General features: G+C 48.5%; 1 non-coding gene across 1 annotated transcript; it reads right to left on the bottom strand.

Annotated features, from left to right (window-relative positions):
- Window positions 1–10,760: 10,760 nt before the first annotated feature.
- LOC144771218 (U6 spliceosomal RNA) lies at window positions 10,761–10,868 on the bottom strand. The gene has a single exon (XR_013599173.1). It is a non-coding gene; the product is annotated as a U6 spliceosomal RNA (small nuclear RNA).
- Between the last annotated feature and the right edge of the window lie 673 nt (window positions 10,869–11,541).

The raw sequence follows: 11,541 nt of genomic DNA, 5'->3' as shown, positions 1-11,541 counted from the left end.
ATGAAGATTACCGGTAAGTAACCGGGCCTTAACTGAACGTGCCAGGGAAGGAACAGGAAGACCTGGACTCAGAGTAATGAAGATTAATGGTAAGTAACCGGTCATTAACTGAACGTGCAAAGTTTGAAACGGGAAGACCTGGACTCAGAGTAATGAAGATTACTGGTAAGTAACCGGGCATTAACTGAACGTGCAAGGAATGGAACTGGAAGACCTAGACTCAGAGTAATAAAGATTACTGGTAAGTAACCGGGCATTAACTGAACGTGCAAATAATGGAACGAGAAAAGCTGGACTCGGAGTAATGAAGATTACTGGTAAGTAACCGGGCATTAACTGAACGTGCAAGGAATGGAACGGGAAGACCTGGACTCGGAGTAATGAAGATTACCGGTAAGTAACCAGGCATTAACTGAACGTGCAAATAATGGAACGAGAAGAGCTGGACTCGGAGTAATGACGATTACCGGTAAGTAACAGGGCATTAACTGAACGTGCAAGGAATGGAACGGGAAGGCCTGGACTTGGAGTAATGAAAATTACCGGTAAGTAACAGGGCATTAACTGAACGTGCAAGGAACGGAAAGGGAAGATCTGGACTCGGAGTAAATAAGATTACCGGTAAGTAACAGGGCATTAACTGCACGTGCAAGGAATGGAACAGGAAGACCTGTACTCGGATTAATGAAGATTACCGATAAGTAACTGGGCATTAACTGCACGTGTGAGGAATAGAATGGGAGTACCAGGACTCAGAGTAATGAAGATTACCGGTAAGTAACCGGGCATTAACTGAACGTGCAAGGAATGGAACGGGAAGACCTGGACTCGGAGTAATGAAGATTACCGGTAAGTAACTGGGCATTAACTGAACGTGCAAGGAATGGAACAGGAAGACCTAGACTCGGAGTAATGAAAATTACTGGTAAGTAACCAAGCATTAACTGAACATGCAAGGGATGGAACGGGAAGACCCGGACTCGGAGTAATGAATATTACCGGTAAGTAACTGAGCATTACCTGCACGTGTAAGGGATGGAACAGGAAGACCTGGACTCGGAGTAATGTAGATTACCGGTAAGTAACCGGGCATTAATTGAATTTGTAAGGAAGGGGACAGGAAGACCTGGACTCGTAATAATGAAGATTACCAGTAAGTAACCAGGCATTAACTAAACCTGCAAAGGATGGAACGGGAAGACCTGGACTCGGGTAATGAAGATTACCGGTAAGTAACCGGGCATTAATTGAACGTGCAAGGGATGGAACAGGAAGACCTGGACTCGGAATAATGAAGATTAGTGGTAAGTAACCAAGCATTACCTGCACGTGTAAAGGCTGGAACAGGAAGACCTGGACTTGGAGTAATGAAGATTACCAGTAAGTTTCCGGGCATTAACTGCACGTGTAGGGACTGAAACACAAAGTCCAGGGCTCGGAGTAATGAAGAAGACCGGTAAGGAATGGGGCATTAACTGAACGTGCAAGGAATGGAACAGGAAGACCTGGACTCTGAGAAATGAAGATTACTGGTAAGTAACTGGGCATTAACTGAAAGTGCAAGGGATGGAATGGGAAGACCTAGACTCGGAGTAAGGAAAATTACTGGTAAGTAACCGGGCATTAACTGAACATGCAAGGGATGGAACGGGAAGACCTGGAATAGGAGTAATGAAGATTACTGGTAAGTAACCGGGCATTAACTGAACGTGCAAGGAATGGAACGGGAAGACCTGGACTCGGAGTCATGAAGATTACTGGTATGTAACCGGGCATTAACTGAACGTGCAAGGAACGGAACGGGAAGACCTGGACTCGGAGAAATAAAGATTACTGGTAAGTAACCGGGCATTAACTGAACGTGCAAGGAACGGAACGGGAAGACCTGGACTCGGAGAAATAAAGATTACTGGTAAGTAAACGGGCATTAACTGAATGTGCAAGGGATGGAACGGGAAGATTTGGACTCGGAGTAATGAAGATTACCGGATAATAGCCAGGCATAACTCAACGTGCAAGGGATGGAATGGGAAGACCTGAACTCGGAGTAATGAAGATTACCGATAAGTAACCGGGCATAACTCAACGTGCAAGGGATGGAACGGGAAGACCTGGACTCGGAGTAATGAAGATTACTGGTAAGTAGCCGGGCATTAACTGAATGTGTAAGGAATGGAACAGGAAGACCTGGACTCGGAGTAATGAAGATTGAAGATTACCGGTAAGTAACCGGGCATTAACTGAACGTGCAAGGAATGGTACGCGAAGACCTGGACTCGGAGTAATGAAGATTACTGGTAAGTAACCGGGCATTAACTGAACGTGCAAGGAATGGAACAGGAAGACCTGGACTCGGAGTAATGAAGATTACTGGTAAGTAACCAATCATTACCTGCACGTGCAAGGAATGAAACAGGAAGACCTGGACTCGGAGTAATGAAGATTACTGGTGAGTAGCCTGGCATTAACTGCACTGTAAGGAATGGAACGGGAAGTTCAGGGCTCGGAGTAATGAAGATTACCGGTAAGTAACCGGGCATTAACTGAACGTGCAAGGAATGGTACGCGAAGACCTGGACTCGGAGTAATGAAGATTACTGGTAAGTAACCGGGCATTAACTGAACGTGCAAGGAATGGAACAGGAAGACCTGGACTCGGAGTAATGAAGATTACCGGAAAGTAACCGGGCATTAACTGAACGTGCAAGGGATGGAACAGGAAGACTTAGACTCGGAGTAATGAAGATTACCGGTAAGTAACCGGGCATTAACTGAACGTGCAAGGGATGGAACGCGAAGACCTGGACTCGGAGTAATGAAGATTACTGGTGAGTAGCCTGGCATTAACTGCACTGTAAGGAATGAAATGGGAAGACCTGGACTCGGAGTAATGAAGATTACTGGTGAGTAGCCTGGCATTAACTGCACTGTAAGGAATGAAATGGGAAGACCAGGACTCGGAGTAATGAAGATTACTGGTGAGTAGCCTGGCATTAACTGCACTGTAAGGAATGAAATGGGAAGACCAGGACTCGGAGTAATGAAGATTACCAGTCAGTAACTGGGCATTAACTGCACATGTAGGGACTGGAACGTGAAGACCAGGACTTGGAGTAATGTAGATTACTGGTGAGTAACCGGGCTTCCCTGAAATCGGACTACAGAACCACCACACCAGTTATGGTCTCCTCTCACACGGATAGCACCAAACACTGCCCACCGGCCCCTCCGTACCTATCTGCCCATCACGCAGAGGGCCCTGCTTCAGACTCCCTCTTGATTCTTCTAAAGACCAAAGAATTGCAGCATTGTTGCAACGGTACTGATCTTCACTCATTTATTTTTTGGTTTTATATTGGAACAAACAAAGTGCTGCAGGCGTCAGAGCACCTCACAGTATAATCTACGCATTTAGCGTTTATTTACTAGGGGTTGCATGGGGGTTTGTAGGTGCTGTTTGCAGTGTTTTATCACTGCAAGTACATTAGTAAGTGCATTGACGCAATGCTTTGCACCACGCGAGCCTCTGTGCAAAACTTTAGTAAAAAAAAAAATCCTCCATGGAATGATTTTGGTATTAATAACACGATTTCTCCATGAGACATGTTACATCTAGTTAAGATTCAGAGACTGGATTGTGAGCTTAAAAGCTCCGCCTCACTTTAGATGAGCTTTCATTTGTATGGAAATCTTTTAAAATATAAAAAATAAATATAAAATGAAATGTTAAATCAGCAATCAGACTAGTTGTCTGAGTCTAGTGTGCAAAATCAAACATAAAAATGTAATTTCAGGTGCCTTTACAGGATCGGATGGTGTGTTGGGGTGGCCATAGTATTTCTCAAGGCGCTGATTTTTCATGTAGCGCTTCAAAGGGTGAAGGCGCTAATCAGTCTAATGGAAAAAGGCAGGGTATCCCATAACGCGGGCTACTGGAATTATGCGATTGTGCTGCCGCTGTGATTTTTGCATAGTTATAGATTTGCTGTATTTGCTACATAGTCCATCGCCAGCCGCACTATCTGACAATTTTGATAAAAAAACATTTCCTCCAGGTACAATCGGTTCAAAAGTTACTAAAAATACAGCGACATGTATTGCCGCGCAGTGGAAGGCCTTTTGCAGTTTCCTGCCGATAAAACGGCGATAATTCTAAAACCGGTCCTTATAATGTGCCCCTCAATTTCTCCAAATATCCGATGTATTGCGCGTGCGATGCTCTATACAGCACATAGGTGGAACGTTTTAGAATTTGTCTAAGCATAAGATTTTGTACTGGAAGGGTGTGCTCCGAGTACAAATGCTGTGCTAACCAGGACGCACACATCTCTGCACCACATGCAAAGGTTGGGCCAGGCGTTAGGCAGCTTGTTTGAGCGCAGGAGGTGCGAGCAGCAACATGCACTGTTAATAAATATGACTCTGTGTCGCTTTCTCCAGGGGCTTAATTTTAGCTGGTTGGTTCCAGTGCTCGGCACCGGCACTTAATTGTCAACACCAGTGCTTGTGACAGTCTGCCACAAGGTGGCGCTGTCTGGCTAATTCGAAGATGACCACAACAACAGGTTTTATTAATTCAATATACATTAAATATGACTATTACCTGCCGCCCAGGCCTTCTTATAGCGTTGGGGCCTGGAATAGTCTGGATTGTCACACTTGTAGGAGTGTGACTGTCAGTAGTTGTGTTATTACTCTCAGTGGCAGCAGGGCCTGCCCTAAATCGGACTGACCAGGACAGCGCCCGGGGAGGAAAGAAAATGTGATGCTTGTTGTGGGGCGGGGGGGGTTGTTGTGTTGAGACAACTGGAGGTGTGAGGAAGACGAGAGGAGGGCGGGGGTTGGTGGGGTTCTTGCGCTGTGATGGAGGGAGGTCTGAGGAAGACGGGAGGAGGGCGGGGTGTTGCTGGGGTGCTAACAATTATGCTGAGGTACATTAAGGGCTGATTACACTGGGCCTCATTTATAGAAGTGACGCATCGCTGCGTGAAAACAGCGATGCGTCACTTTTCACTGGGCCCTCCTTGCGACACCAATGATGCGTCATATTTACAGTATGACGCATCATTGCACAAGGAGTTACAGATACGTCAGTATTTCTGACGTATCTGTATGGTGCAAAAGTGACGCATTGCTGGAGTGTGCCACAAAAGCGACGCAACTCCAGCAATGTGTCCTTGCACATGGGGCAAGCCCCATGTGAAAGGGCTTGCGTCAGTCTTACGCCTACCATGAGGCAGGCGTAAGAAATTGATGCATTTGTGTCCTAGAAGTGACGCAGTGAAATCTATAAGATTTCACTGCGTCACTTCAAGACCCTTTCTTGCGTCAGAGCGCCCCCCTTGCATACATTACACCTGGCGCAGGTATAATGTGGCGCAGGGGTTTACAAGGTGACGCATCTACCTAGATGCTTCACTTTGTAAATATGGTGCAACAAGGCGCATTTTTTACGCTGCTGGTGCGTCACAAATAGTGACGCACCGGCGGCGTAAAAGTGACGCACGGCCTCATAAATCTGCCCCATATTCTTTAACGACTCGATTGAGGCCAAGTGGGGTGGACGAGCCGCTGTTTGCATGACAAGGAGTCAGGCAGCTCCCTGCGGCGCCCCTCGGAATATGGGCGCCCCGTGCCTGGGCCCACCTCACCCATAACCAAGGCTGGCCCTGATTGGCAGCATGGTGGGGGCCACGCGTGATGCAGGCTGCAGTCGCCTCCTGGCGAGAGCTCTGCCACTAATGGGGGGTTTTTTTCTTCTTTTTTTCTTCTTTTCTTTTTACAAAACTTGGCTGCTAAGGCACCTCTGGCCCCTCAATGTAATTTCCATTGAAATCAATGGAAACTCCATGACGAGTTACCCTTGTCATTAGCACTGAAGGGGTTAAGCACAGTTCCTCCCTCTTGTGGGGCATTGCGTTGCACTTCGGTTGCTACTTATTCTGCCTCTAGCTTCACTCCTGGTGCTAAAGGCTGGGAGAGAGGAGGGGGGCCTCGAGCCTCAGGCCAGAGCACAGCTGGAGTGACGCGGGCACGCGCGCCATCTAGTGGTCAAACTGAAATATTGCAGACAATTCTTATGGGAATATTTTCAAGTCACAACTATTACTGCTGACATTGTAATAATAATAATCCACATCCGTTTGGTTCTCTAGGCGCTGGGGGCCGTCGGGAAGATTAAGCGAGCTATTGCCCAGAGTCACATGGTGCTGGGCTAACCTGCCGCCGGAGCCGGGGATCGAACCCTGATCCCCAGATTCCAGCGTCAGTCGCCCTGGCCGCGGCGCCACACCTCTCCAGTGAGAAGGGTATTTTATTTAACACTTCCCAGAAACCAATATCATATTTTTGAATGCCATTATTAGTACGAAACAACAAGAACATGCATAGTATGACGTCAGAACCTCGTGCGGAACTTTCCTTCACAGGATATATGCAAAGGGAAAGGAAGGGTTAAAGGCAGAAGCTGGGGTTCCTGCCCGGGTTATAAAAGATGATGATAGCACAGCGGCGTGGGGAGACTGCGCATGCGCGTAGGATGGAAGCCATGGCATTGCTTTTACTGCTCTACAGTTCCTTCCTTACGGGGTCTGCAGCCCCCCGCCGAGCCCAGGCCACAAGGACCAGGGTTGGGGTTCAGCACTCCCTGGCTGCTTGGGGGTGAGCTCTCGCAGCAGCTCTTCCAGGGGGATAAACACCCCCCAATTACTAGTTTTCGATTAACACCCATAGGGTCGACCGGGGTATCTTAAGGATTTTGGGGGGCTCTGGGCCATACGTATTTTGAGGGCCCCTTTTCGGAACAGCTTTGAATATATCATCCAGATTCAGCTCTTTCATGCCCTCTGTGTCCAGGTCACTGACAATGCGCAGGCACACTGGTCCAGCGGCCACATGCATCATTGCACCCGTTTGCGATTCCTAAATTGCGAAAATTAAGGAATCGCAATTTAGAAATCACAAACTGCAATGCATGAACAATTCACATTTATTTTTGCGATTCAGTATTTTTCCTTAATTGCGATTCACAATTTGCGAATCGCAATTAAGGAAAACCCTTCCCATTGATTCCTATGGGCCAAAAGGCCCATAGGAATGAATGGGTAGGCTATCACATTTTGCGAATTTCAAATTGCAATTCGCAAAATGTGAATGCAATTTCAAGGGTGCAGGGGGGGTCCAAAGAACCCCTCCCTGCACCCCTGAAATGTAACTTCAAATGCAATTTACACACACACATGCCCCAAGGGCTTGTGTGTGTGTAAATTAAAACTTTCAAAAATGCAATTTGTGCATATTTGAAAGTTTTCTGTAAATTAGCATGAAGTTCAACTTCATGCTATTTTACCACTTCCAAATTGCGAATTCGCAATTAAAAAATGATCATGCATTGCATTTAAGAAATCTGAAATTGCGATTTCTTAAATGCAATCGCAATTTTAGAAATCGCAACATGGTTGCGATTCCTAAAATTGCGAAATGCATGATGCATTCCAAATTAGTCAATTGCATTCGCAAACGGCCGAAAATTGCGATTCGCACCATTTGCGAATGCAATTGACTTTGATGCATGTGGGCATAAATTCTAAATGTGTATACATCTAATATTCAGGGATAGTGACGTGTTTTTCAATATTGTAACACAGCAACAGCTCACTAACATAACTGCAAATAATCTCGGTGACACCCTCGAATTTCTCACATGTGAAGTCCTGTTTTGTTCTAAAAGGATTTTTCTTTTTTTTGTTACAGAGTTTTATATAGCGTGAACTTTAACCCGAATCGGGTATGAGAGCGCTTTACATAGCACCAGTTGCGTTATACACGAACACGTTCATTGTCTTAGGCACGGACAATTTTTGTAATGGATGTTGCATAAAACATAAATACAACATTTCTCTGTAAAATGTTTGTAACGGACTCTCACATACCACCCACAATAAAAGTGAATTTAGGGAAAACGGTAATTATAAAATCTGCTTTCAAATTATTCAAGGTCATCAGGCCAAGACGTTCTGCAGAATGACTGGGCCCCTGAATGAGTGGGGCCCGGGGCCAGAGCTCACTTTGCCCATGCCTTAAAACGTCTCCGGTCAGATGTTGGAGTTTATCAAATATTCCATAAATACCGGTAATTCTCCCTCAAGGATTTGAGCAGGTCTAACCTGCCGACATTTATCTCAAGACTCCTGACTGTGACTTCAGGCAACAACGCTTACCGCACCTATCATGACGAACCAGGCCCTTGTAGGGAGGGCAGGTGGGAGCTTGGAGGGGGGGCTGGCCCTTGTAAGTAGGGCAGGCGGGGTCTCAGAGGGGCCTGGCCCTTGTAGAGAGGGCAGGTGGGATCTAGGAGGGGGCCTCATTCTAGTCGCTATACTACTTGGTGCCTAATGGAAGAATGTCTTATTACTTACCAGTAATCTTCATTACCCCGATTGGGGTCCTCCCCGTCCCAGTCCTTACTACGTGAGCCAGTCCGGCCTCCAACCAGCCAATCAAAACGCCAGAAATCCAAAGTTCAAAAGTTACATAAGCCCCTCCCACCCACCGCCATGCCTGTTATCAACAAGACTCAGACACAAACACAGTGGGAGGGAGGGAGGGAAGAGGACTGGGACGGGGAGGACCCCAATCGGGGTAATGAAGATTACCGGTAAGTAATAAGACATTACCCCCTCATGGGTCCTCCCCGTCCCAGTCCTTACTATGTGAGGAACTCACAAGCAGAGAACCAAGAAGACAAAACGCAGGACACCAGGGATCCATGCAAAAGTACAAATCTTCAAACAATACAGTATCAACGAACAGCAGCGTACAGGACGCCAACAGAAATCGTCAGAAGAGGCAAGTAAAACATCAAGCCGAGAATGTCACACAAAAGTGTGACAGGACCGCCAAACAGCCGCCCCATAAATCTCCTGGATAGAGACCCCTGCCGCCTCAGCTCAGGAAGCAGGCACAGAACCCACAGGAGACAAACAGGGCAGGAGAAACCCGAAACCGCAGCGAACGTCAGAGGCAAATCAGAAGAGCCCTACGAACACCCAAAGATTGAGAACAGGAGAATCCCCCTCAGCAGGCAAACCAGGAAGCAACACCTCCAGCCACAAAAGGAAAACTCGCAGAAACACAGGCAGAAAAGCCGGATGAAGCCGCATAACAACCCAAACCAGCAGGAACAGCAAAGAAGGAAACAAAATGAGCAAGGCACCCAACTCACCCAACCGACGAGCGGAAGTGAAGGTCAGCAAAAAAAAAACACCGCAGCGGACAACCACAACAAGGCCGCCACCAACAAGAGCATGAAAGGGGCAACCACAGACCCCGCAAAACAGCAGGCGAAGCCCCAAGAAGAATCAAGCACAGGAGAGCCCAGACAACGAAGCACAAAGCTCCAAAGAAGCTGACTCACCAAAGGGCAACAACCACCAAGGAAGTCCCAAGACCCCGACAAGCACAAACCGCTGTCAACAAGCAGACAAAGTGGAAGGGGAAAAAGCCCAACAGAAAACCCATCCTGGAGAATCCAGCACAGAAACAGGAACCCCAGCATGGATTTCGACCAATAGAAGAGCACCAGGAAACAAAAGAGCCCCAACATGCATCACAACTCCAAAGAGCGGAAGGCCAATGCGACCAACACACGCCACAGGCCACCACAGAAGAACAGCCCAAAGACAGTCACTCAAGAGCCAGGCCGTCAGACGCAAGCAACAAAGATAGGGCAAAGACAGCTGCCGACCCAGAAGCAGAGCCAGAGGCAAGGGAGGCCGGCCAAATCCGACCCCCTCCAGCAGGAGCGGAAACCAAAGACAGCGAGGCCAACCCAACAATACCGACCCCCCCCCCCCCCAAACCTCCGCAGAACCCTCGGGAGGAGAAAACAGGAGGGTAGGCATACAGAAAACCTGAAGGCCAAGGAAATGAGAGAGCAACCCCCAAGCCAGAGGACAGACCACCCCGGAACAAAAACCGGGGGAGAAGAGCAACGTGAGGGGAAGCAAACAAGACCGAACCAAAGAGCCCCGAACCAAAGACAAAAGGACCTGGAACAAAGGAACAAACAGCTTGTCATCCCAGCGCAGGGGCCATTCCAAGCACCTGCGCATTGTCCCAATATAAGGATATGTCCCGCCGAAACGAGCACCAGACAGCACCAAACAGAGGACGGCAGGAAGCGTCCCAAGGCAGCTAAAGAACGCACAATTAGAGTACTTGTTTGTTAAAGAAAACAACCGCCTTAACAGGGACCTGAACCCTGGACCCTCTGAAAGCCAACAGAGAAGATGTCGCCCAGGCACAAAACACGGAAGCCAGCAGGAACAGAGACACGTACCGGGACCCCCTCAAGAAGGCCCAAACAACAACGAGCCACCGGAAAGCCGGCACGAAAAAACAGACGAGCCGGCCACCAAGAACTCCAACGGGGCCCCCAACCCCAAGGACAGGTGTCCGAGGACAACAGGAGGAGAGAGGGGAGCAGAAACGCAACCCCCACACCAGGTCGAGAGAGCAAAGCCACCAGACCAAAGAAGGAACTAGAACAGGGGAAGAGGAACCATAGCCCTGTAACCAGCATGGAAAAGGACCCAACGAGTCAACAGAAGAAACACCAAGGACACGAGGTGCAGGAGAGCCCAAGGAACCACAGCCATGAAGGCATCCACCACCCTCCGACCCACTACCAACCCCAAGCCGGGCCAGAAGGGTGACCCAGCAGGACCCACAGAAGAGCCAACAGGGCAGAGAACAGATCCGGATATATGGAACGTCTCATGAAATTGTGTGTCATCCCTGTGCAGGGGACACGCCAATCCTCTCAGTATAGTTCAAATCATTTGCATATGAGCCGTCGAAGTGAGCACAGCGAAAACAGCCCCCTGCAAAGCCAGAGAAACTGAAGCCCCCAAACAGGAACCAAACGAAAAAGGGCTAGACCCAATACAAAACCAGGAAACTGGAACCAGGACAGCAAATCCCCACAGCAGGAGCCAGCGCCATGGAAAAATCCAGCGGAGCAGGAGAGAGGCCGAAAGGCAACACCTGAAAACAGGAAACTGAACCCAACCACTGCAAACCGCAGGAAACCGCTGACCAGCCGGATGGACAGGAACGCAAAAAACAGGCGACTCCCATACCCAGGGAAGCCAAAAATCCCCCAAGAGGGGAATGCCGGACTTCAACTGAAAGGGACCCAGCGAAATCAACCCGACCAGAGCCCCGGGAGGCAGAACCATACTGAAGGAACCAACGGGCGCCAGGACCAGGAACAGAGAGGGAGAGGACCCCCGGCCCGCTCCATCACCGGAGCCAGCACAACAGAGCACAGTGACAAAAAATAGGCCGATGCCAAAGAAGATGGCAGAATGCATCACAGTGCCAACGGACAACGAAGCAACCGTGAAAACAGCCTAAAAGGGGGACGGCCCGGAATGGAAACCGGCAACCAAGAGCAATGGCTGACAGGACCCACCATTCGGAAATCAAAACGGAACAACGAGCCAGGAACAACTGAGCCGAGCTCCCAAATCGCAACAA

This window comes from Lissotriton helveticus, chromosome 7, assembly GCF_964261635.1.
Source record: "Lissotriton helveticus chromosome 7, aLisHel1.1, whole genome shotgun sequence".
NCBI lineage: Eukaryota > Metazoa > Chordata > Amphibia > Caudata > Salamandridae > Lissotriton > Lissotriton helveticus.
Note: the sequence above shows the minus strand (reverse complement) of the source record. Positions and strands in the feature narration are given on the sequence as shown.